Source organism: Hyperolius riggenbachi, chromosome 12 (genome assembly GCF_040937935.1).
Source record: "Hyperolius riggenbachi isolate aHypRig1 chromosome 12, aHypRig1.pri, whole genome shotgun sequence".
In the NCBI taxonomy this organism is placed as follows: Eukaryota; Metazoa; Chordata; class Amphibia; order Anura; family Hyperoliidae; genus Hyperolius; species Hyperolius riggenbachi.
In genome coordinates, this window is record NC_090657.1 from 209,884,899 (window position 1) to 209,910,122 (window position 25,224).

General features: G+C 51.1%; 1 protein-coding gene across 4 annotated transcripts in view; it reads right to left on the reverse strand.

Annotated features, from left to right (window-relative positions):
* LOC137542188 (arylsulfatase G-like) overlaps positions 1–25,224 on the reverse strand; it is a 211,213-nt gene that overhangs the window by 25,637 nt on the left and 160,352 nt on the right. The gene's annotated exons all lie outside the window — the stretch shown is intronic.

The window sequence follows — 25,224 nt, forward strand, 5'->3', positions numbered from 1 at the left end:
CACCTAGCACATATCCTCTTCCCTGCCTGTACCCACCTAGCACATATCCTCTTCCCCACCTGCCTTCATCCACCTATCAAGCACATATCCTCTTCCCTGCCTGTACCCACCTAGCACATATCTTCCATGCCTGCACCCACCCACCTAGCACATACCCTCTTCCCTGACTGCAACCACCCACCTAGCACATATCCTCTTCCCTGCCTGCACCCACCTAGCACATATCCTCTTCCCAGCCTGTACCCACCTAGCACATATCCTCTTCCCCACCTGCCTTCATCCACCTATCAAGCACATATCCTCTTCCCTGCCTGTACCCACCTAGCACATATCCTCTTCCCAGCCAGTACCCACCTAGCACATATCCTCTTCCCTGCCTGCACCCACCCACCTAGCACATATCCTCTTCCCAGCCTGTACCCACCTAGCACATATCCTCTTCCCTGCCTGTACCCACCTAGCACATATCATCTTCCCCACCTGCCTTCATCCACCTATCAAGCACATATCCTCTTCCCTGCCTGTACCCACCTAGCACATATCTTCCATGCCTGCACCCACCCACATAGCACATATCCTCTTCCCTGCCTGCAACCACCCACCTAGCACATACCCTCTTCCCTGCCTGCAACCACCCACCTAGCACATATCCTCTTCCCTGCCTGCAACCACCCACCTAGCACATATCCTCTTCCCTGCCTGCCTTCATCCACCCACCTAGCACATATCCTCTTCCCTGCCTGCACCCACCCACCTAGCACATATCCTCTTCCCTGCCTGCACCCACCCACCTAGCACATATCCTCTTCCCTGCCTGCAACCACCCACCTAGCACATATCCTCTTCCCCACCTGCCTTCATCCACCCACCTAGCACATATCCTCTTCCCTGCCTGCACCCACCCACCTAGCACATATCCTCTTCCCTGCCTGCCTTCATCCACCCACCTAGCACATATCCTCTTCCCTGCCTGCACCCACCCACCTAGCACATATCCTCTTCCCTGCCTGCACCCACCCACCTAGCACATATCCTCTTCCCTGCCTGCAACCACCCACCTAGCACATATCCTCTTCCCCACCTGCCTTCATCCACCCACCTAGCACATATCCTCTTCCCTGCCTGCACCCACCCACCTAGCACATATCCTCTTCCCAGCCTGCACCCGCCCACCTAGCACATATCCTCTTCCCTGCCTTCATCCACCCACCTAGCACATATCCTCTTCCCTGCCTGCACCCACCCACCTAGCACATATCCTCTTCCCCACCTGCCTTCATCCACCCAGCACATATCCTCTTCCCCACCTGCCTTCATCCACCCACCTAGCACATATCCTCTTCCCTGCCTGCACCCACCCACCTAGCACATATCCTCTTCCCAGCCTGCACCCCACCCACCTAGCACATATCCTCTTCCCTGCCTGCACCCACCCACCTAGCACATATCCTCTTCCCAGCCTGCACCCACCCACCTAGCACATATCCTCTTCCCTGCCTGCAACCACCCACCTAGCACATATCCTTTTTCCTGCCTGCACCCACCCACCTAGCACATTTCCTCTTCCCTGCCTGTATCCACCTAGCACATATCTTCTGTGCCTGCACCCACCCACCCACCTAGCACATATCCTCTTCCCAGCCTGCACCCACCTAGCACATATCCTCTTCCCTGCCTGCACCCACCCACCTAGCACATATCCTCTTCCCTGCCTGCACCCACCCAACTAGCACATATCCTCTTCCCTGCCTGCACCCACCTAGCACATATCCTCTTCCCTGCCTGCACCCACCCACCTAGAACATATCCTCTTCCCTGCCTGCACCCCACCCACCTAGCACATATCCTCTTCCCCACCTGCCTTCATCCACCCACCTAGCACATATCCTCTTCCCTGCCTGTACCCACCTAGCACATATCTTCCATGCCTGCACCCACCCACCTAGCACATACCCTCTTCCCTGACTGCAACCACCCACCTAGCACATATCCTCTTCCCTGCCTGCACCCACCCACCTAGCACATATCCTCTTCCCAGCCTGTACCCACCTAGCACATATCCTCTTCCCTGCCTGTACCCACCTAGCACATATCCTCTTCCCCACCTGCCTTCATCCACCTATCAAGCACATATCCTCTTCCCTGCCTGTACCCACCTAGCACATATCCTCTTCCCAGCCAGTACCCACCTAGCACATATCCTCTTCCCTGCCTGCACCCACCCACCTAGCACATATCCTCTTCCCAGCCTGTACCCACCTAGCACATATCCTCTTCCCTGCCTGTACCCACCTAGCACATATCCTCTTCCCTGCCTGTACCCACCTAGCACATATCCTCTTCCCCACCTGCCTTCATCCACCTATCAAGCACATATCCTCTTCCCTGCCTGTACCCACCTAGCACATATCTTCCATGCCTGCACCCACCCACCCACATAGCACATATCCTCTTCCCTGCCTGCAACCACCCACCTAGCACATACCCTCTTCCCTGCCTGCAACCACCCACCTAGCACATATCCTCTTCCCTGCCTGCAACCACCCACCTAGCACATATCCTCTTCCCTGCCTGCCTTCATCCACCCACCTAGCACATATCCTCTTCCCTGCCTGCACCCACCCACCTAGCACATATCCTCTTCCCTGCCTGCACCCACCCACCTAGCACATATCCTCTTCCCTGCCTGCAACCACCCACCTAGCACATATCCTCTTCCCCACCTGCCTTCATCCACCCACCTAGCACATATCCTCTTCCCTGCCTGCACCCACCCACCTAGCACATATCCTCTTCCCTGCCTGCCTTCATCCACCCACCTAGCACATATCCTCTTCCCTGCCTGCACCCACCCACCTAGCACATATCCTCTTCCCTGCCTGCACCCACCCACCTAGCACATATCCTCTTCCCAGCCTGTACCCACCTAGCACATATCCTCTTCCCTGCCTGTACCCACCTAGCACATATCCTCTTCCCCACCTGCCTTCATCCACCTATCAAGCACATATCCTCTTCCCTGCCTGTACCCACCTAGCACATATCCTCTTCCCAGCCAGTACCCACCTAGCACATATCCTCTTCCCTGCCTGCACCCACCCACCTAGCACATATCCTCTTCCCAGCCTGTACCCACCTAGCACATATCCTCTTCCCTGCCTGTACCCACCTAGCACATATCCTCTTCCCCACCTGCCTTCATCCACCTATCAAGCACATATCCTCTTCCCTGCCTGTACCCACCTAGCACATATCTTCCATGCCTGCACCCACCCACCTAGCACATACCCTCTTCCCTGACTGCAACCACCCACCTAGCACATATCCTCTTCCCTGCCTGCACCCACCCACCTAGCACATATCCTCTTCCCAGCCTGTACCCACCTAGCACATATCCTCTTCCCTGCCTGTACCCACCTAGCACATATCCTCTTCCCCACCTGCCTTCATCCACCTATCAAGCACATATCCTCTTCCCTGCCTGTACCCACCTAGCACATATCCTCTTCCCAGCCAGTACCCACCTAGCACATATCCTCTTCCCTGCCTGCACCCACCCACCTAGCACATATCCTCTTCCCAGCCTGTACCCACCTAGCACATATCCTCTTCCCTGCCTGTACCCACCTAGCACATATCCTCTTCCCCACCTGCCTTCATCCACCCATCAAGCACATATCCTCTTCCCTGCCTGTACCCACCTAGCACATATCTTCCATGCCTGCACCCACCCACCCACATAGCACATATCCTCTTCCCTGCCTGCAACCACCCACCTAGCACATACCCTCTTCCCTGCCTGCAACCACCCACCTAGCACATATCCTCTTCCCTGCCTGCAACCACCCACCTAGCACATATCCTCTTCCCTGCCTGCAACCACCCACCTAGCACATATCCTCTTCCCTGCCTGCCTTCATCCACCCACCTAGCACATATCCTCTTCCCTGCCTGCACCCACCCACCTAGCACATATCCTCTTCCCTGCCTGCACCCACCCACCTAGCACATATCCTCTTCCCTGCCTGCAACCACCCACCTAGCACATATCCTCTTCCCCACCTGCCTTCATCCACCCACCTAGCACATATCCTCTTCCCTGCCTGCACCCACCCACCTAGCACATATCCTCTTCCCAGCCTGCACCCGCTCACCTAGCACATATCCTCTTCCCTGCCTTCATCCACCCACCTAGCACATATCCTCTTCCCTGCCTGCACCCACCCACCTAGCACATATCCTCTTCCCCACCTGCCTTCATCCACCCAGCACATATCCTCTTCCCCACCTGCCTTCATCCACCCACCTAGCACATATCCTCTTCCCTGCCTGCACCCACTAACCTAGCACATATCCTCTTCCCAGCCTGCACCCCACCCACCTAGCACATATCCTCTTCCCTGCCTGCACCCACCCACCTAGCACATATCCTCTTCCCAGCCTGCACCCACCCACCTAGCACATATCCTCTTCCCAGCCTGCACCCACCCACCTAGCACATATCCTCTTCCCTGCCTGCAACCACCCACCTAGCACATATCCTTTTTCCTGCCTGCACCCACCCACCTAGCACATTTCCTCTTCCCTGCCTGTATCCACCTAGCACATATCTTCTGTGCCTGCACCCACCCACCCACCTAGCACATATCCTCTTCCCAGCCTGCACCCACCTAGCACATATCCTCTTCCCTGCCTGCACCCACCCACCTAGCACATATCCTCTTCCCTGCCTGCACCCACCCAACTAGCACATATCCTCTTCCCTGCCTGCACCCACCTAGCACATATCCTCTTCCCTGCCTGCACCCACCCACCTAGAACATATCCTCTTCCCTGCCTGCACCCCACCCACCTAGCACATATCCTCTTCCCCACCTGCCTTCATCCACCCACCTAGCACATATCCTCTTCCCTGCCTGTACCCACCTAGCACATATCTTCCATGCCTGCACCCACCCACCTAGCACATACCCTCTTCCCTGACTGCAACCACCCACCTAGCACATATCCTCTTCCCTGCCTGCACCCACCCACCTAGCACATATCCTCTTCCCAGCCTGTACCCACCTAGCACATATCCTCTTCCCTGCCAGTACCCACCTAGCACATATCCTCTTCCCCACCTGCCTTCATCCACCTATCAAGCACATATCCTCTTCCCTGCCTGTACCCACCTAGCACATATCCTCTTCCCAGCCAGTACCCACCTAGCACATATCCTCTTCCCTGCCTGCACCCACCCACCTAGCACATATCCTCTTCCCAGCCTCTCCCCACCTAGCACATATCCTCTTCCCTGCCTGTACCCACCTAGCACATATCCTCTTCCCCACCTGCCTTCATCCACCTATCAAGCACATATCCTCTTCCCTGCCTGTACCCACCTAGCACATATCTTCCATGCCTGCACCCACCCACCCACATAGCACATATCCTCTTCCCTGCCTGCAACCACCCACCTAGCACATACCCTCTTCCCTGCCTGCAACCACCCACCTAGCACATATCCTCTTCCCTGCCTGCAACCACCCACCTAGCACATATCCTCTTCCCTGCCTGCACCCACCCACCTAGCACATATCCTCTTCCCTGCCTGCACCCACCCACCTAGCACATATCCTCTTCCCTGCCTGCAACCACCCACCTAGCACATATCCTCTTCCCCACCTGCCTTCATCCACCCACCTAGCACATATCCTCTTCCCTGCCTGCACCCACCCACCTAGCACATATCCTCTTCCCTGCCTGCCTTCATCCACCCACCTAGCACATATCCTCTTCCCTGCCTGCACCCACCCACCTAGCACATATCCTCTTCCCTGCCTGCACCCACCCACCTAGCACATATCCTCTTCCCTGCCTGCAACCACCCACCTAGCACATATCCTCTTCCCCACCTGCCTTCATCCACCCACCTAGCACATATCCTCTTCCCTGCCTGCACCCACCCACCTAGCACATATCCTCTTCCCAGCCTGCACCCGCCCACCTAGCACATATCCTCTTCCCTGCCTTCATCCACCCACCTAGCACATATCCTCTTCCCTGCCTGCACCCACCCACCTAGCACATATCCTCTTCCCCACCTGCCTTCATCCACCCAGCACATATCCTCTTCCCCACCTGCCTTCATCCACCCACCTAGCACATATCCTCTTCCCTGCCTGCACCCACCCACCTAGCACATATCCTCTTCCCAGCCTGCACCCCACCCACCTAGCACATATCCTCTTCCCTGCCTGCACCCACCCACCTAGCACATATCCTCTTCCCAGCCTGCACCCACCCACCTAGCACATATCCTCTTCCCTGCCTGCAACCACCCACCTAGCACATATCCTTTTTCCTGCCTGCACCCACCCACCTAGCACATTTCCTCTTCCCTGCCTGTATCCACCTAGCACATATCTTCTGTGCCTGCACCCACCCACCCACCTAGCACATATCCTCTTCCCAGCCTGCACCCACCTAGCACATATCCTCTTCCCTGCCTGCACCCACCCACCTAGCACATATCCTCTTCCCTGCCTGCACCCACCCAACTAGCACATATCCTCTTCCCTGCCTGCACCCACCTAGCACATATCCTCTTCCCTGCCTGCACCCACCCACCTAGAACATATCCTCTTCCCTGCCTGCACCCCACCCACCTTGCACATATCCTCTTCCCCACCTGCCTTCATCCACCCACCTAGCACATATCCTCTTCCCAGCCTGCACCCACCCACCTAGCACATATCCTCTTCCCTGCCTGCACCCCACCCACCTAGCACATATCCTCTTCCCTGCCTGTACCCACCTAGCACATATCTTCCGTGCCTGCACCCACCCACCTAGCACATATCCTCTTCCCAGCCTGCACCCACCTAGCACATATCCTCTTCCCTGCCTGCACCCACCCACCTAGAACATATCCTCTTCCCTGCCTTCATCCACCCACCTAGCACATATCCTCTTCCCTGCCTGCACCCACCCACCTAGCACATATCCTCTTCCCCACCTGCCTTCATCCACCCAGCACATATCCTCTTCCCCACCTGCCTTCATCCACCCACCTAGCACATATCCTCTTCCCTGCCTGCACCCACCCACCTAGCACATATCCTCTTCCCAGCCTGCACCCCACCCACCTAGCACATATCCTCTTCCCTGCCTGCACCCACCCACCTAGCACATATCCTCTTCCCAGCCTGCACCCACCCACCTAGCACATATCCTCTTCCCTGCCTGCAACCACCCACCTAGCACATATCCTTTTTCCTGCCTGCACCCACCCACCTAGCACATTTCCTCTTCCCTGCCTGTATCCACCTAGCACATATCTTCTGTGCCTGCACCCACCCACCCACCTAGCACATATCCTCTTCCCAGCCTGCACCCACCTAGCACATATCCTCTTCCCTGCCTGCACCCACCCACCTAGCACATATCCTCTTCCCTGCCTGCACCCACCCAACTAGCACATATCCTCTTCCCTGCCTGCACCCACCTAGCACATATCCTCTTCCCTGCCTGCACCCACCCACCTAGAACATATCCTCTTCCCTGCCTGCACCCCACCCACCTAGCACATATCCTCTTCCCCACCTGCCTTCATCCACCCACCTAGCACATATCCTCTTCCCAGCCTGCACCCACCCACCTAGCACATATCCTCTTCCCTGCCTGCACCCCACCCACCTAGCACATATCCTCTTCCCTGCCTGTACCCACCTAGCACATATCTTCCGTGCCTGCACCCACCCACCCACCTAGCACATATCCTCTTCCCAGCCTGCACCCACCTAGCACATATCCTCTTCCCTGCCTGCACCCACCCAACTAGCACATATCCTCTTCCCTGCCTGCACCCACCTAGCACATATCCTCTTCCCTTCCTGCACCCACCCACCTAGAACATATCCTCTTCCCAGCCTGCACCCACCTAGCACGTATCATCTTCACTGCCTGCACAAAATTAGCACATATCCCTATCTCGGCCTGCAGCCACCCACCCAGCACATATCATCTTCACTGCCTGCACCCACCCACTACACAATCTTTCCCTGCTGGCACCCACCTACCACATATGCTCTTACCTGCCTGCACCCACCCACCTCAAATCCTCTTCCCTGACTGCACCCACATAGCACATATTCTCTTTCCTGCCTGCACCCACCTAGCACATATCTTCTTCCCTGCCTGCCTGCACCCACCTAACACATATTCTCTTTCCTGTCTGCACCCACTTAGCACATATCTTCTTCCCTGCCTGCCTGCACCCACCTAACACATATTCTCTTTCCTGCCTGCACCCACCTAGCACATATTCTCTTTTCTGCCTGCACCCACCTAGCACATCGCCTCTTCCCTGCCTGCCTCCACCCACCCACTTCAAATTCTCTTCCCTGCCTGCACACACCTAGCACCATATCCTCTTCCTCGCCTGCACCCACCCACCTAGTACATGCAGTATAGTACATAAGGTGTAACTGGAGGTGTGATAAAGGTATGTCCTGTATGATCCTAGCACATATCCTGGTTCTTGCTACACAGCCATTCAGCACTTGACTCATTTGCCTGCACAGCCACCATACTTTCTCCTACTACTCATACCCAGCCTGCCTTTGTTGTGAACGTTAAGCACAACTTTCCTGGTGTCTGGTGAGCTTTACGTGGCGCTCAAAACCAGTGGCGTAGCTAAGTAGCTGTGGGCCACGATGCAAGATTTACATTGGGGCCCCCCAAGCACTCTATACATAACAATTGATACGGCGCACCAAAACCTGCCAATGGCAACTACAGTGTCAGAGGTATAAGAAGGGGATGGGGAGCAGTTTGTTACTGATTACTACTATTCAAAGCATCTATAGAAGTGATTATTATGAGCACAGGACCAATAGAGAGCTAATACTGTAGTTGAGGGAGGGCCCCTCTAGCCCAAGGGCCCCGTTGCGGTCGCCTCCTCTGCAACTGGAGTGTTGCCAAGCATCCTCCAGGGGGTGGTCCCATTTCATAGTGCAGTAAGGGACGTGATTCTGGAACTATGTGCAGCCCTAGTTGGGCTCCAGCTGGACATTCAGCTCTTACAGGGACAGCTGTTCATCTGCAGCTAAGCAAATATTTCTCCTGAGTTCATTATGGAGGCACTTCACAGCTTCCTTGTCTTCTTGCTGCACATCTAAAGAACAGTCTCCTCATGCTGCATGCACATGTCCTCCACTGCTGCTTAGTGAACATACAGGTCTCCTCATGCTGCACGCACAGGTCCTCCACTGCTGCTTAGTGAACATACAGGTCTCCTCATGCTGCACGCACAGGTCCTCCACTGCTGCTTAGTGAACATACAGGTCTCCTCATGCTGCACGCACAGGTCCTCCACTGCTGCTTAGTGAACATACAGGTCTCCTCATGCTGCACGCACAGGTCCTCCACTGCTGCTTAGTGAACATACAGGTCTCCTCATGCTGCACGCACATGTCCTCCACTGCTGCTTAGTGAACATACAGGTCTCCTCATGCTGTATGCACATGTCCTCCACTGCTGCTTAGTGAACATACAGGTCTCCTCATGCTGCACGCACATGTCCTCCACTGCTGCTTAGTGAACATACAGGTCTCCTCATGCTGCACGCACAGGTCCTCCACTGCTGCTTAGTGAACATACAGGTCTCCTCATGCTGCACGCACATGTCCTCCACTGCTGCTTAGTGAACATACAGGTCTCCTCATGCTGTATGCACATGTCCTCCACTGCTGCTTAGTGAACATACAGGTCTCCTCATGCTGCAAGCACATGTCCTCCACTGCTGCTTAGTGAACATACAGGTCTCCTCATGCTGCACGCACATGTCCTCCACTGCTGCTTAGTGAACATACAGGTCTCCTCATGCTGCACGCACAGGTCCTCCACTGCTGCTTAGTGAACATACAGGTCTCCTCATGCTGCACGCACATGTCCTCCACTGCTGCTTAGTGAACATACAGGTCTCCTCATGCTGTATGCACATGTCCTCCACTGCTGCTTAGTGAACATACAGGTCTCCTCATGCTGCATGCACATGTCCTCCACTGCTGCTTAGTGAACATACAGGTCTCCTCATGCTGCATGCACATGTCCTCCACTGATGCTTAGTGAACATACAGGTCTCCTCATGCTGCACGCACAGGTCCTCCACTGCTGCTTAGTGAACATACAGGTCTCCTCATGCTGCACGCACATGTCCTCCACTGCTGCTTAGTGAACATACAGGTCTCCTCATGCTGCACGCACATGTCCTCCACTGCTGCTTAGTGAACATACAGGTCTCCTCATGCTGCACGCACAGGTCCTCCACTGCTGCTTAGTGAACATACAGGTCTCCTCATGCTGCACGCACAGGTCCTCCACTGCTGCTTAGTGAACATACAGGTCTCCTCATGCTGCACGCACATGTCCTCCACTGCTGCTTAGTGAACATACAGGTCTCCTCATGCTGCATGCACATGTCCTCCACTGCTGCTTAGTGAACATACAGGTCTCCTCATACTGCACGCACATGTCCTCCACTGCTGCTTAGTGAACATACAGGTCTCCTCATGCTGCATGCACATGTCCTCCATTGATGCTTAGTGAACATACAGGTCTCCTCATGCTGCATGCATGTCCTCCACTGCTGCTTAGTGAACATACAGGTCTCCTCATGCTGCATGCATGTCCTCCACTGCTGCTTAGTGAACATACAGGTCTCCTCATGCTGCATGCATGTCCTCCACTGCTGCTTAGTGAACATACAGGTCTTCTCATGCTGCATGCACAGGTCCTCCACTGCTGCTTAGTGAACATACAGGTCTCCTCATGCTGCATGCACAGGTCCTCCACTGCTGCTTAGTGAACATACAGGTCTCCTCATGCTGCATGCACATGTCCTCCACTGATGCTTAGTGAACATACAGGTCTCCTCATGCTGCATGCACATGTCCTCCACTGATGCTTAATGAACATACAGGTCTCCTCATGCTGCACGCACATGTCCTCCACTGCTGCTTAGTGAACATACAGGTCTCCTCATGCTGCACGCACATGTCCTCCACTGCTGCTTAGTGAACATACAGGTCTCCTCATGCTGCACGCACAGGTCCTCCACTGCTGCTTAGTGAACATACAGGTCTCCTCATGCTGCACGCACAGGTCCTCCACTGCTGCTTAGTGAACATACAGGTCTCCTCATGCTGCACGCACAGGTCCTCCACTGCTGCTTAGTGAACATACAGGTCTCCTCATGCTGCACGCACAGGTCCTCCACTGCTGCTTAGTGAACATACAGGTCTCCTCATGCTGCACGCACATGTCCTCCACTGCTGCTTAGTGAACATACAGGTCTCCTCATGCTGCACGCACATGTCCTCCACTGCTGCTTAGTGAACATACAGGTCTCCTCATGCTGCACGCACAGGTCCTCCACTGCTGCTTAGTGAACATACAGGTCTCCTCATGCTGCACGCACAGGTCCTCCACTGCTGCTTAGTGAACATAAAGGGCCCTTCATGCTGCATGCACATGTCCTCCACTGCTGCTTAGTGAACATACAGGTCTCCTCATGCTGCATGCACATGTCCTCCACTGATGCTTAGTGAACATACAGGTCTCCTCATGCTGCACGCACAGGTCCTCCACTGCTGCTTAGTGAACATACAGGTCTCCTCATGCTGCACGCACATGTCCTCCACTGCTGCTTAGTGAACATACAGGTCTCCTCATGCTGCATGCACATGTCCTCCACTGCTGCTTAGTGAACATACAGGTCTCCTCATCAGTAGCGTCCCTACCATAGGGCGGCAGGGGGCGCCCCGCACCGGGCGCCCCAGGGGGTGTCATCAAGGCCTCCCACAGAGGCCTGTGCAGGACAGGAGGGGGAAGCAGCACGGAAAAGAGGGGTGGCGGGGAAAGCGGCGGGGAGGGGGGCCGGACCCCCCACCTCCCTCACCTGGGTCCCCTCCTTCTGGCGCTTCCCCCTCCTAATTAGTAGCAGTGGGCAGCAGCGGGCAAGAGGACTTACTCACCTCCTTCCTGCGTTCCAGGCGATGGCAAATAGCGTCATCGTCACGTGACGCTGGTCTCCACCTTCTCCATCGCTCACTGTGCTTCCTGATTGGCGGAAGCACAGTGAGCAACAGAGAAGAAGTCGGAGACCAGCGTCGCGTGAGGATGATGCTATGCGCCGCCGGTATCACCAGGAGCAGGTGAGTGAGTCTTCTTCGCCGCTCCTGCCCGCTGCTGCTAATAAGGAGGGGGAAGCGCCAGAAGGAGGGGACCCAGGTGAGGGAGGTGGGGGGTCCGGCCCCCCTCCCCACCACCCCTCCTTCCAGGCTTTCCTCACACTGGGGGCAACTAAACTAGCTATACTGGGGGCAATTATACTAGCTATTCTGGGGGCAATTATACTAGCTATTCTGGGGGCAATTATACTAGCTATTCTGGGGGCAACTGTACTGGCTATACTGGGGGCAACTAAACTAGCTATACTAGGGGCAACTAAACTAGCTATACTGGGGGGCAGCTATACTAGCTATACTGGGGGCAGCTATACTGGGGGCAGCTATACTAGCTATACTGGGGGCAGCTATACTAGCTATACTGGGGGCAGCTATACTGGGGGCAGCTATACTAGCTATACTGGGGGCAGCTATACTAGCTATACTGGGGGCAGCTATACAGGGGGCAAATATACTAGCTATACAGGGGGCAAATATACTAGCTATACTGGGGGGCAACTATACTAGCTATACTGGGGGGCAACTATACTAGCTATACTGGGGGGCAGCTATACTAGCTATACTGGGGGCAGCTATACTGGGGGCAGCTATACTAGCTATACTGGGGGCAGCTATACTAGCTATACTGGGGGCAGCTATACTAGCTATACTGGGGGCAGCTATACAGGGGGCAAATATACTAGCTATACAGGGGGCAAATATACTAGCTATACTGGGGGCAACTATACTAGCTATACTGGGGGCAACTATACTAGCTATACTGGGGGGCAACTATACTAGCTATACTGGGGGGCAACTATACTAGCTATACTGGGGGGCAGCTATACTAGCTATACTGGGGGGCAGCTATACTAACTATACTGGGGGGCAGCTATACTAGCTATACTGGGGGGCAGCTATACTAGCTATACTGGGGGCAGCTATACTAGCTATACTGGGGGCAGCTATACTAGCTATACTGGGGCAGCTATACTAGCTATACTGGGGGCAGCTATACTGGGGGCAACTAAACTAGCTATACTGGGGGCAACTAAACTAGCTATACTGGGGGCAGCTATACTAGCTATACTGGGGGCAAATATACTAGCTACACTGGGGGCAAATATACTAGCTACACTGGGGGCAAATATACTAGCTACACTGGGGGCAACTAAACTAGCTATACTGGGGGCAGCTATACTAGCTATACTGGGGGCAGCTATACTAGCTATACTGGGGCAAATATACTAGCTACACTAGGGGCAAATATACTAGCTACACTGGGGGCAACTAAACTAGCTACACTGGGGGAAACTAAACTAGCTATACTGGGGGCAACTAAACTAGCTATACTGGGGGCAACTAAACTAGCTATACTGGGGGAAACTGTACTAGCTCCACTGGGGGCAGCTATACTGGGGGAAACTGTACTAGCTCCACTGGGGGCAGCTATACTGGGGGAAACTGTACTAGCTAATACTTTAAAATACAGTTAGCTCCGCCCTCATCTGGTCATGACCACGCCCATTTTTTGCTGCGAAGCACGCCGCAGGTTGTGGCCACGCCCATTTTTAGGGGGGGTGTCTTTCAATACCCCGCACCGGGTGCCAAATGCCCTAGGTACGCCACTGCTCCTCATGCTGCATGCACATGTCCTCCACTGCTGCTTAGTGTGCATGCAGCATGAGGAGACCTGTATGTTCACTAAGCAGCAGTGGAGGACATGTGCATGCAGCATGAGGAGACCTGTATGTTCATGTCCTCCACTGCTGCTTAGTGAACATACAGGTCTCCTCATGCTGCATGCACATGTCCTCCACTGCTGCTTAGTGAACATACAGGTCTCCTCATGCTGCATGCACATGTCCTCCACTGCTGCTTAGTGAACATACAGGTCTCCTCATGCTGCACGCACATGTCCTCCACTGCTGCTTAGTGAACATACAGGTCTCCTCATGCTGCACGCACAAGTCCTCCACTGCTGCTTAGTGAACATACAGGTCTCCTCATGCTGCACGCACATGTCCTCCACTGCTGCTTAGTGAACATACAGCAAGTCTCACAGTCGTGTGTTCAGGTCTGGTCACAGTTCCTTTATTCTGTTTGATTATCTCCATATAGCGGTTAGATTGTGAGCTCTTGTGAGGGACAGGTGGCACAAACCATAAATAAGCTTATTTCCAGATACAATCCTACACGCATTCTCGTCTCTACTTACAATATTCTCCTGTCTGCTTCTCTGGTCACCTCTCCTCACTCCCACTTACAAGACTTCTCTCGATCCTCTCCCCTTCTCTGTAACTCCCTTCCTTACCTTATCTGACACACACCCACATGTACCCTTTTCAGGCAAAACCTAAAAACTCACCTTTTCAGGCAAGCATACTCTCTCATTTAGGACACTTTGGCCGCTGACCACCACTTTATCATCTCATACACAGCTTCCCTTCACCTGTTGTCCTATCCATTAAACCATTAGACAGTAAAGGTGCATACATACCTCTTGACTTGACCCATCAGGGCACCCTCCCTGGTTAGCCTGTACAGATGCTGTCAGCTATGTTGCTATGCGGAGGTCTTGTGGGGGGCGGGGGAGCCGCACACACAATGAGATAAGGGGGGGGGGGGGGAGTTGATCCACGGGGCAGATCGCTCGCAGGTTGGCAGTCAGTGGCCACTGTACATACGCCTGAGCAACGGCTCAGGTGGTTATTATCAGCCGCCTTAGTCAGGTGTGTATACGGGCCTTAAAGAGACCTAAGCAGCTTTTTGTTTTTGCAGTTTGTCCTGGTTTCTAATTGCTGTAGGAGCTGCCATTCCCCCCCCCCCCTTCCTTCCGTTCTTAATTATATTCACACCTTCCCCTTCCCTCTAGATAAATAAGTGTGACTCTCTAAACTGTTTAAAGTACAGTGTCCAATCACCCTCCCTTGATGGAAACTTTTATTTGCTCATTGCTACTGCTAATTACAGCAAACCTTATCTGCCTGCTATTTTTTTGGATGGCAGGCCACATTGTTAGTAGGCATTTTTAATGTGCTATTGAGATGCCTTGGGGGCTAAAAATGGTGCTCGGTTCGCATTAAGGCCGTTTGGCCAGGGCTCTCTTTTCCCTTTGTATCCTAATGGCTGGATAGAGTACTGGTTAAGGGCACTGCCTTTGACATGGGAGACCAGGGTTCGAATCCTGTGCTATGGTCAGTACCTATTCAGTAAGGAGTTCAAGGCAAGACTCCCTAACACTGCAGCGTGACCTTTTGAGCGCATCCCAGTGGAGCTCTTAAGTGCTTTGAGTCCGTGAGGAGAAAAGCGCTATACAAATGTTGAGATTATCATTAATGGTTAAGGGCTCTGCCTCTGACGTAGGAGAACTGGTTTCAAACCTCGGCTCTTCCTATTCAGTAAGCCAGCACCTATTCAGTAAGGAGTTCTTTGGGCGAGACCCCCTAACACTGCTTCTGCCTACTGAGTGCGCTCTAGTGGCTGCCTCGCAAGCACTTTGAGTCCAACAGGAGAAAAGCGCTATACAAAAAAGGCATTATTAATGCTGTGTAATATCATGCACCCCACTTAAAAATCTGTAGTTGATTTATTCATTGCAACAGATGTAATCCTCCGTTGTCTTGTATCGTAATTGTTTATACTGCGTGTTTGTATTCTGTTATACAGCACAATGGAAGATACTAGCGCTATATAACGCAATAACAGCAATACACAGGGCTATAGAAGGGGAAGAAAACACAGAAGACAAAAGTATAGATGAGAAGACACATCTGTACAAATCAGAAGACAGAAACAGACGTGAAAAAAGAAATGTACACAAGAATATGGATTAGGTGGCTGGATGGTGTAATGGTTAAGGGCTCTGCCTCTGACACAGGAGACCTGGGTTTGAATCTCGGCTCTGCCTGTTCAGTAAGCCAGCACCTATTCAGTAGGAGACCTTGGGCAAGACTCCCTAACACTGCTACTGCCTATGGAGCGCGTCCTAGTGGCTGCTGCTCTGGCGCTTTGAGTCCGCCAGGAGAAAAGCGCGATATAAATGTTCTGTGTTACTACAGATGTTTTTTAATGACTATGTTAGAATAACTTTTTTTTTCATTAGTGTTGGTGTTTTTTATCCACTGAGTACATAGTTAAGGGGTCATACATGATCTGGAAGAGGGTAGCTATTCAGGGGTCCACATATTAAAGGGAACCTTAGCTGAGAGGGATATGGACGTTTCCTTTTAAACAATACCAGTTGCCTGGCAGTCCTGCTGATCTCTTTAGCTGCAGAAGTGTCTGAATCACACACCTGAAACAAGCATGCAGCTAATCCAGTGCGACTTCAGTCAGAGCACCTGATCTGCATGCTTGTTGAGGGGCTGTGGCTAAAAGTATTAGAGACACAGGATCAGCAGGGGAGTCGGGCTACTGGTATCATTTTGAAAGGAAAAATCCATACACTTCTCAGTTTAGGTTCCCTTTAAAGAATGCAGCTTTGTTGGGTAATGAGAGAATAATAAGGCTTGGATGGGGGAATCAAATTCTATTTAAAAACACAAATTTTTTCACATACATCTACTGACAATTGGATTGCTGGCTGCCACACATTTAGTTGATAAATGAGAAACATGGAGATGTGCAGAGCCTTAGCAGTCAGGCACATCTGTTCGCGGCTCACTGTGTGTGTATTGCTGTCTGTGTGTATCAGAGTCCCTCGCCTGTTGCTTCGCTGGGTGTGTGTATTGCTGTCTGTGTGTATCAGTGTCCCTTGCCTGTTGCGTTGTTGTGTGTGTGTGTATTGCTGTCTGTGTATATCAGTGTCCCTCGCCTGTTGCTTCGCTGGGTGTGTGTATTGCTGTCTGTGTGTATCCGTGTCCCTTGCCTGTTCCGTTGTTGTGTGTGTGTGTGTATTGCTGTCTGTGTATATCCGTGTCCTTCGCCTGTTGCTTCGCTCAGTGTGTGTATCGCTGTCTGTGTATATCAGTGCCCCTCACCTGTTGCTAAGCTGGGTGTGTGTATTGCTGTCTGTGTGTATCAGTGTCCCTTGCCTGTTGCGTTGTTGTGTGTGTATGTATTGCTGTCTGTGTATATCAGTGTCCCTCGCCTGTTGCTTCGCTGGGTGTGTGTATCGCTGTCTACGTGTATCAGTGTACTTCGCCTGTTGCTTCACTCAGTGTATGTATCGCTGTCTGTGTATATCAGTGCCCCTCACCTGTTGCTAAGCTGGGTGTGTGTATTGCTGTCTGTGTGTATCAGTGCCCCTCGCCTGTTGCTTCGCTGGGTGTGTGTATCGTTGTCTATGTGTATATCAGTGCCCCTCGCCTGTTGCTTCACTAGGTGTGTGTATCACTGTCTATGTGTCCCTCGCCTGTTGCTTCACTGGGTGTGTGTATCGCTGTCTGTGTCCCTCGCCTGTTGCTTCGCTGGGTGTGTATATCAGTGTCTCTCGCCTGTTGCTTCGCTGGGTGTGTGTATCGCTGTCTGTATATATCTGTGTCCCTTGCCTGTTGCTTCGCTGGGTGTGTGTGTATTGCTGTCTGTGTATATCTGTGTCCCTCGCCTGTTGCTTCGCTGGGTGTGTGTATCGCTGTCTGTGTCCCTCGCCTGTTGCTTCGCTGGGTGTGTATTTCAGTGTCTCTCGCCTGTTGCTTCGCTGGGTGTGTGTATCGCTGTCTGTGTATATCAGTGCCCCTCGCCTGTTGCTTTGCTGGGAGTGTGTCCCGCTGTCTGTGTGTATCAGTGTCCCTCTCCCTCTATCTATGTATATCAGTGTCCCTCGCCTATTGCTTCGCTGGGTGTGTGTATCGCTGTCTACATGTATATCAGTGTCCCTCGCCTGTAGCTTCGCTGGGTGTGTGTGTATCGCTGTCTGTGTATATCAGTGCCCCTCGCCTGTTGCTTCGCTGGGTGTGTGTCTCGCTGTCTGTTTGTCCCTCGCCTGTTGCTTTGCTGGGTGTGTCTCGCTGTCTGTGTGTTCCTCGCCTGTTGCTTCACTGGGTGTGTGTACCGCTGTCTGTGTCTCTCGCCTGTTGCTTCGCTGGGTGTGTGTATCGCTGTCTGTGTGTCCCTCGCCTGTTGCTTCACTGGGTGTGTGTATCGCTGTCTGTGTCCCTCGCCTGTTGCTTCGCTGGGTGTGTGTATCGCTGTCTGTGTGTCCCTCGCCTGTTGCTTCGCTGAGTGTGTGTATCGCTGTCTGTGTGTCCCTCGCCTGTTGCTTCGCTAGGTGTGTGTATCGCTGTCTGTGTGTCCCTCGCCTGTTGCTTCGATGGGTGTGTATCGCTGTCTGTGTATATCGGTGCCCCTCGCCTGTTGCTTCGCTGGGTATGTAATTCAGTGTCCCTCGCCTGTTTTATATACACAGACAGCGATACACACACCCACTAAAACAGGCGAGGGACACTGATATACACACCCAGCAAAGCAACAGGCAAGGGACGCTGATACACACAGACAGCGATACACACACCCAATAAGTGTCTTTATCCTGTTGCTTCGCTGGGTGTGTGTATTGCTGTGTGTGTGTATTGCTGTGTGTGTATCAGTGTCCCTTGCCTGTTGCTTCGCTGGGTGTGTGTATCGCTGTCTGTGTATATCAGTGTCCCTCCGCCTGTCGCTCTGCTGGGTGTGTGTATCGCTGTCTGTGTGTATCAGTGTCCCTCGCCTGTAGCTTTGCTGGGTATGTATATCGCTGTCTACAGTGGTTTGCAAAAGTATTTGGCCCCCTTGAAGTTTTCCACATTTTGTCATATTACTGCCACAAACATGAATCAATTTTATTGGAATTCCACGTGAAAGACCAATACAAAGTGGTGTACACGTGAGAAGTGGAACGAAAACCATACAGGATTCCAAACATTTTTTACTAATTAATAACTGCAAAGTGGGGTGTGCGTAATTATTCAGCCCCCTTTGGTCTGAGTGCAGTCAGTTGCCCACAGACATTGCCTGATGAGTGCTACTGACTAAATAGAGTGCACCTGTGTGTAATCTAATGTCAGTACAAATACAGCTGCTCTGTGACGGCCTCAGAGGTTGTCTAAGAGAATATTGGGAGCAACAGCACCGTGAACTCCAAAGAACACACCACACAGGTCAGGGATAAAGTTATTGAGAAGCAGGCTTAGGCTACAAAAAGATTTCCAAAGCCTTGAACATCCCATGGAGCCCTGTTCAAGCAATCATTCAGAAATGGAAGAAGTATGGCACTACTGTAAACCTACCAAGACAAGGCCATCCACCTAAACTCACAGGCCGAACAAGGAAAGCGCTGATCAGAAATGCAGTCAAGAGGCCCATGGTGACTCTGGACGAGCTGCAGAGATCTACAGCTCAGGTGGAGGAATCTGTCCATAGGACAACTATTAGTCGTGCACTACACAAAGTTGGCCTTTATGGAAGAGTGGCAAGAAGAAAGCCATTGTTAACAGAAAAGCATAAGAAGTCCCGTTTGCAGTTTGCCACAAGCCATGTGGGGGACACAGCAAACATGTGGAAGAAGGTGCTCTGGTCAGATGAGACCAAAATGGAACTTTATGCCAAAATGCAAAACGCTATGTGTGGCGGAAAACTAACACTGCACATCACTCTGAACACACCATCCCCACTGTCAAATATGGTGGTGGCAGGATCATGCTCTGGGGGTGCATCTCTTCAGTAGGGACAGGGAAGCTGGTCAGAGTTGATGGGAAGATGGATGGAGCCAAATACAGGGTAAACTTGGAAGAAAACCTCTTGAAGACTGCAAAAGACTTGAGCGGAGGTTCACTTTTCAGCAGGACAATGACCCTAAACAGGGTCGGACTGGGACACTGGGGGCCCACCAAAGAAATTTCAACCTGGGGCCCACACATCCCATGATTGCAGTGAAAAAAGGGCATGACCATGCACCGGAAGGTGGGCATGGTCATGATGTATTATGGACAGGGCCAAATGTACATGATCTTAGCAGCATTGTAATTCAGAGACGCTGCTGCCCAGCAAAACTTTGCATAGAGTCCCCTCCTTCAATATAAAGTAATGTCCTACTTTGCAGAGGTTGCGAACCGCATCGGGGCCCTTGGGCCAAAGGGGCCCCGAAGGGCCCTCCCTCAACTACAGTATTACCTCTCTATTGGTCCTGTGCTCATAATAATTACTTCTATAGGTACTTTGAACAGTGGTAATCATTAACAAGCTTTTTCCCATCCCCTTCTTGCACCTTTGACACTGTAGTTGCCATTGGCAGGTTTTGTTGCGTTGTATCAATTGTTATGTATAGAGTGCCTGGGGGCCCCCATTGTAAAATTTGCATCGAGGCCCACAGCTCCTTAGCTACGCCACTGCTCTCAGCACGAGTGATTACAGCACTGAGAAGAGAATTTTTGTGCTGCAGGCAGCAATTGGAGCTCTGTCAAACAAGGAGGGGGGGCCCACCAGAGACCTGGAGGCAGGGCCCACCGAGGGAAAATACTGTACTACTGTGGCCCAGTCCGACCATGACCCTAAACATAAAGCCAGGGCAACAATGGAATGGTTTAAAACAAAACATATTCATGTGTTAGAATGGCCCAGTCAAAGTCCAGATCTAAATCCAATCAAGAATCTGTGGCGAGATCTGAAAACTGCTGTTCACAAACGCTGTCCATCTAATCTGACTGAGCTGGAGCTGTTTTGCAAAGAGGAATGGGCAAGGATTTCAGTCTCTAGATGTGCAAAGCTGGTAGAGACATACCCTAAATGACTGGCAGCTGTAATTGCAGCAAAAGGTGGTTCTACAAAGTATTGACTCAGGGGGCTGAATAATTACGCACACCCCACTTTGCAGTTATTTTTTTTTTTTTTTTAATATTTGGAATCATGTATGATTTTCTCTCCACTTCTCACGTGTACGCCACTTTGTATTGGTCTTTCACATGGAATTCCAATAAAATTGATTCATGTTTGTGGCAGTAATGTGACAAAATGTGGAAAACTTCAAGAGGGCCGAATACTTTCGCAAACCACTGTATGTGTATCTCTGTCCCTTGCCTGTTTCTTTGCTAGGTGTGTAGATTGCTGTCAGTGTGTATCAGTGTCTCTAGCCTGTTGCTTCGCTGTGTGTGTATATTGCTGTCTGTGTATATCAGTGTCCCTGGCCTGTTGCTTCGCTGTGTGTGTGTATTGCTGTCTGTGTATATCAGTGTCGCTCATCTGTTGCTTAGGCCATCACAGTCACACTAAGCTGAGGTACGGCAATGTGCAATCCCCTGGCTTTCATAAATTAGCCACACAGTGAAGGGATGACGCAACAATGAGTGGTAAACAGGCCTCTGGCTCAACTTTACTGACACGTGTTCCTGGCATCACATTCACAAGGATAGATTTTCAAAAAAACAAGGTTTCTCAATATTTCAATATTTAAAATGCTGTTATGACCTGATTTGTGACAAAGTATGAAATGTAAATAAACAGAATATGATCTGCAATGATTTGGAAAGCCTTAATCATGTGCAAGCATTCTGTACACTGATTTACTGGCATATATAGTTCCATAGACATACTGTATGTATCCAAAGTATTTGCTAGGATCTGTAGTTCCGTAGAAGTCTCTGTGGACAGTGTATGCTGGGATCTGTAGTTCTATAGGTCTGTGTGTGTACAGTGTATGCTGGGATCTGCAGTTCTATAGGTCTGTGTACGCTGGGATCTGTAGTTCTATAGATCTGTGTACGCTGGGATCTGTAGTTCTATAGGTCTGTGTACGCTGGGATCTGTAGTTCTATAGATCTGTGTACGCTGGGATCTGCAGTTCTATAGGTCTGTGTACGCTGGGATCTGCAGTTCTATAGGTCTGTGTACGCTGGGATCTGTAGTTCTATAGATCTGTGTATGCTGGAATCTGTAGTTCTATAGGTCCGTGTGTGTACAGAGCATGCTGGGATCTGTACTTCTATAGGTCCATGTATGTACAGTGTATGCTGGGATCTGTAGTTCTATAGGTCCGTGTATGTACAGTGCATGCTGGGATCTGTAGATTTATAGGTCTGTGTATGTACAGTGCATGCTGGGATCTGTAGTTTTATAGGTCTGTGTATGTACAGTGCATGCTGGGATCTGTAATTCTATAGGTCCGTGTGTGTACACTGCATGCTGGGATCTGTAGTTCTATAGGTCTGTGTGTGTACAGAGCATGCTGGGATCTGTAGTTCTATAGGTCTGTGTGTGTACATTGCATGCTGGGATCTGTAGTTCTATAGGTCCGTGTATGTACAGTGCATGCTGGGATCTGTAGATTTATAGGTCTGTGTATGTACAGTGCATGCTGGGATCTGTAGTTTTATAGGTCTGTGTATGTACAGTGCATGCTGGGATCTGTAATTCTATAGGTCCGTGTGTGTACACTGCATGCTGGGATCTGTAGTTCTATAGGTCTGTGTGTGTACAGAGCATGCTGGGATCTGTAGTTCTATAGGTCTGTGTGTGTACATTGCATGCTGGGATCTGTAGTTCTATAGGTTCGTGTATGTACAGTGCATGCTGGGATCTGTAGTTTTATAGGTCTGTGTATGTACAGTGCATGCTGGGATCTGTATTTTTTATAGGTCTGTGTATGTACAGTGCATGCTGGGATCTGTACACAAACGGACCTATAGAACTACAGATCCCAGCATGCACTGTACATACACAGACCTATAAAACTACAGATCCCAGCATGCACTGTACATACACAGACCTATAAATCTACAGATCCCAGCATGCACTGTACATACACGGACCTATAGAACTACAGATCCCAGCATGCAATGTACACACATGGACCTACAGAATTAAAGATCCCAGCATACACTGTTCATACATGGACCTATAGAAGTACAGATCCCAGCATGCTCTGTACACACACGGACCTATAGAACTACAGATCCCAGCATGCTCTGTACACAAACGGACCTATAGAACTACAGAGCATGCTGGGATCTGTAGTTCTATAGGTCCGTGTGTGTACAGAGCATGCTGGGATCTGTACTTCTATAGGTCCATGTATGAACATTGTATGCTGGGATCTTTAATTCTGTAGGTCCATGTGTGTACATTGCATGCTGGGATCTGTAGTTCTATAGGTCCGTGTATGTACAGTGCATGCTGGGATCTGTAGATTTATAGGTCTGTGTATGTACAGTGCATGCTGGGATCTGTAGTTTTATAGGTCTGTGTATGTACAGTGCATGCTGGGATCTGTAATTCTATAGGTCCGTCTGTGTACACTGCATGCTGGGATCTGTAGTTCTATAGGTCTGTGTGTGTACAGAACATGCTGGGATCTGTAGTTCTATAGGTCCGTGTGTGTACAGTGCATGCTGGGATCTGTACTTCTATAGGCCTGTGTATGGACAGTGTATGCTAGGATCTGTAGTTCTATAGGTCTGTGTGTACAGTGCATGCTGGTATCTGTAGTTTTATAGGTCCATGTGTGTACTGTGTATGCTGAGATCTGTAGTTCTATAGGTCTGTGTGTGTACAGTGCATGCTGGGATCTGTAGTTTTATAGGTCTGTGTATGTACAGTGCATGCTGGGATCTGTAGTTCTATAGGTCCGTGTGTGTACAGTGCATGCTGGGATCTGTAGTTCTATAGGTCTGTGTATGTACAGTGTATGCTGGGATCTGTAGTTCTAAAGGTCCGTGTGTGTACAGTGCATGCTGAGATCTGTAATTCTATAGGTCCGTGTGTGTACACTGCATGCTGGGATGTGTAGTTCTATAGGTCCGCGTGTACAGTGCATGCTGGGATCTGTAGTTCTATAGGTCCGTGTGTGTACAGTGCATGCTGGGATCTGTACTTCTATAGGCCTGTGTATGTACAGTGTATGCTGGGATCTGTAATTCTATAGGTCCGTGTGTGTACACTGCATGCTGGGATCTGTAGTTCTATAGGTCCGTGTGTGTACAGTGCATGCTGGGATCTGTAGTTCTATAGGTCCGTGTGTGTACAGTGCATGCTGGGATCTGTACTTCTATAGGCCTGTGTATGTACAGTGTATGCTGGGATCTGTAATGCTATAGGTCCGTGTGTATGTACAGTGTATGCTGGGATCTGTAGTTCTATAGGTCCGTGTGTGTGTGTACAGAGCATGCTGGGATCTGTAGTTCTATAGGTCTGTGTCTACAGTGCATGCTGGGATCTGTAGTTCTATAGGTCTGGGTGTGTACAATGCATGCTGGGATCTGTAGTTCTATAGGTCCGTGTGTGTACAGTGCATGCTGGGATCTGTAGTTTTATACGTCTGTGTATCTACAGTGTATACTGGGAATGGGATCTGTAGCTCTATAGGTCTGTGTGTGTGTACAATGCATGCTGGGATCTGTAGTTTTATAGGTCCGTGTGTGTACAGTGTATGCTGGGATCTGTAGTTTTATAGGTCTGTGTATGTACAGTGTATGCTGGGATCTGTAATTCTATAGGTCCATGTGTGTACAGTGCATGCTGGGATCTGTAGTTGTATAGGTCTGTGTGTCTACAGTGCATGCTGGGATCTGTAGTTCTATAGGTCTGGGTGTGTACAATGCATGCTGGGATCTGTAGTTTTATAGGTCTGTGTATGTACAGTGTATGCTGGGATCTGTAGTTCTATAGGTCTGTGTGTCTACAGTGTATGCTGGGATCTGTAGTTCTATAGGTCTGTGTGTCTACAGTGTATGCTGGGATCTGTAGTTCTATAGGTCCATGTGTGTACAGTGCATGCTGGGATGTGTAGTTCTATAGGTCTGTGTGTTTACATTGTATGCTGGGATCATCTGTGGCGCTGACTATTGGACTTTGGAACTACTCTGCACTAGCTTGTCAGCCATCACATGCACATTAATAATCTCCCTGCCATATCTGCCATCAGACGAGCGATACAAATTGCTCCATAAATGAAGACATAGGTGCAATGATGTGGTATAGAGCACACAGTACATATACAGCAATACAGAGATAAATAAGCATGTCACAGTTCATAGGGGTCTAATAGTACATGACCTCCAGTGCCTGGATTGGCTCTCCCAAACCTGGGTATAGCTACATAGCT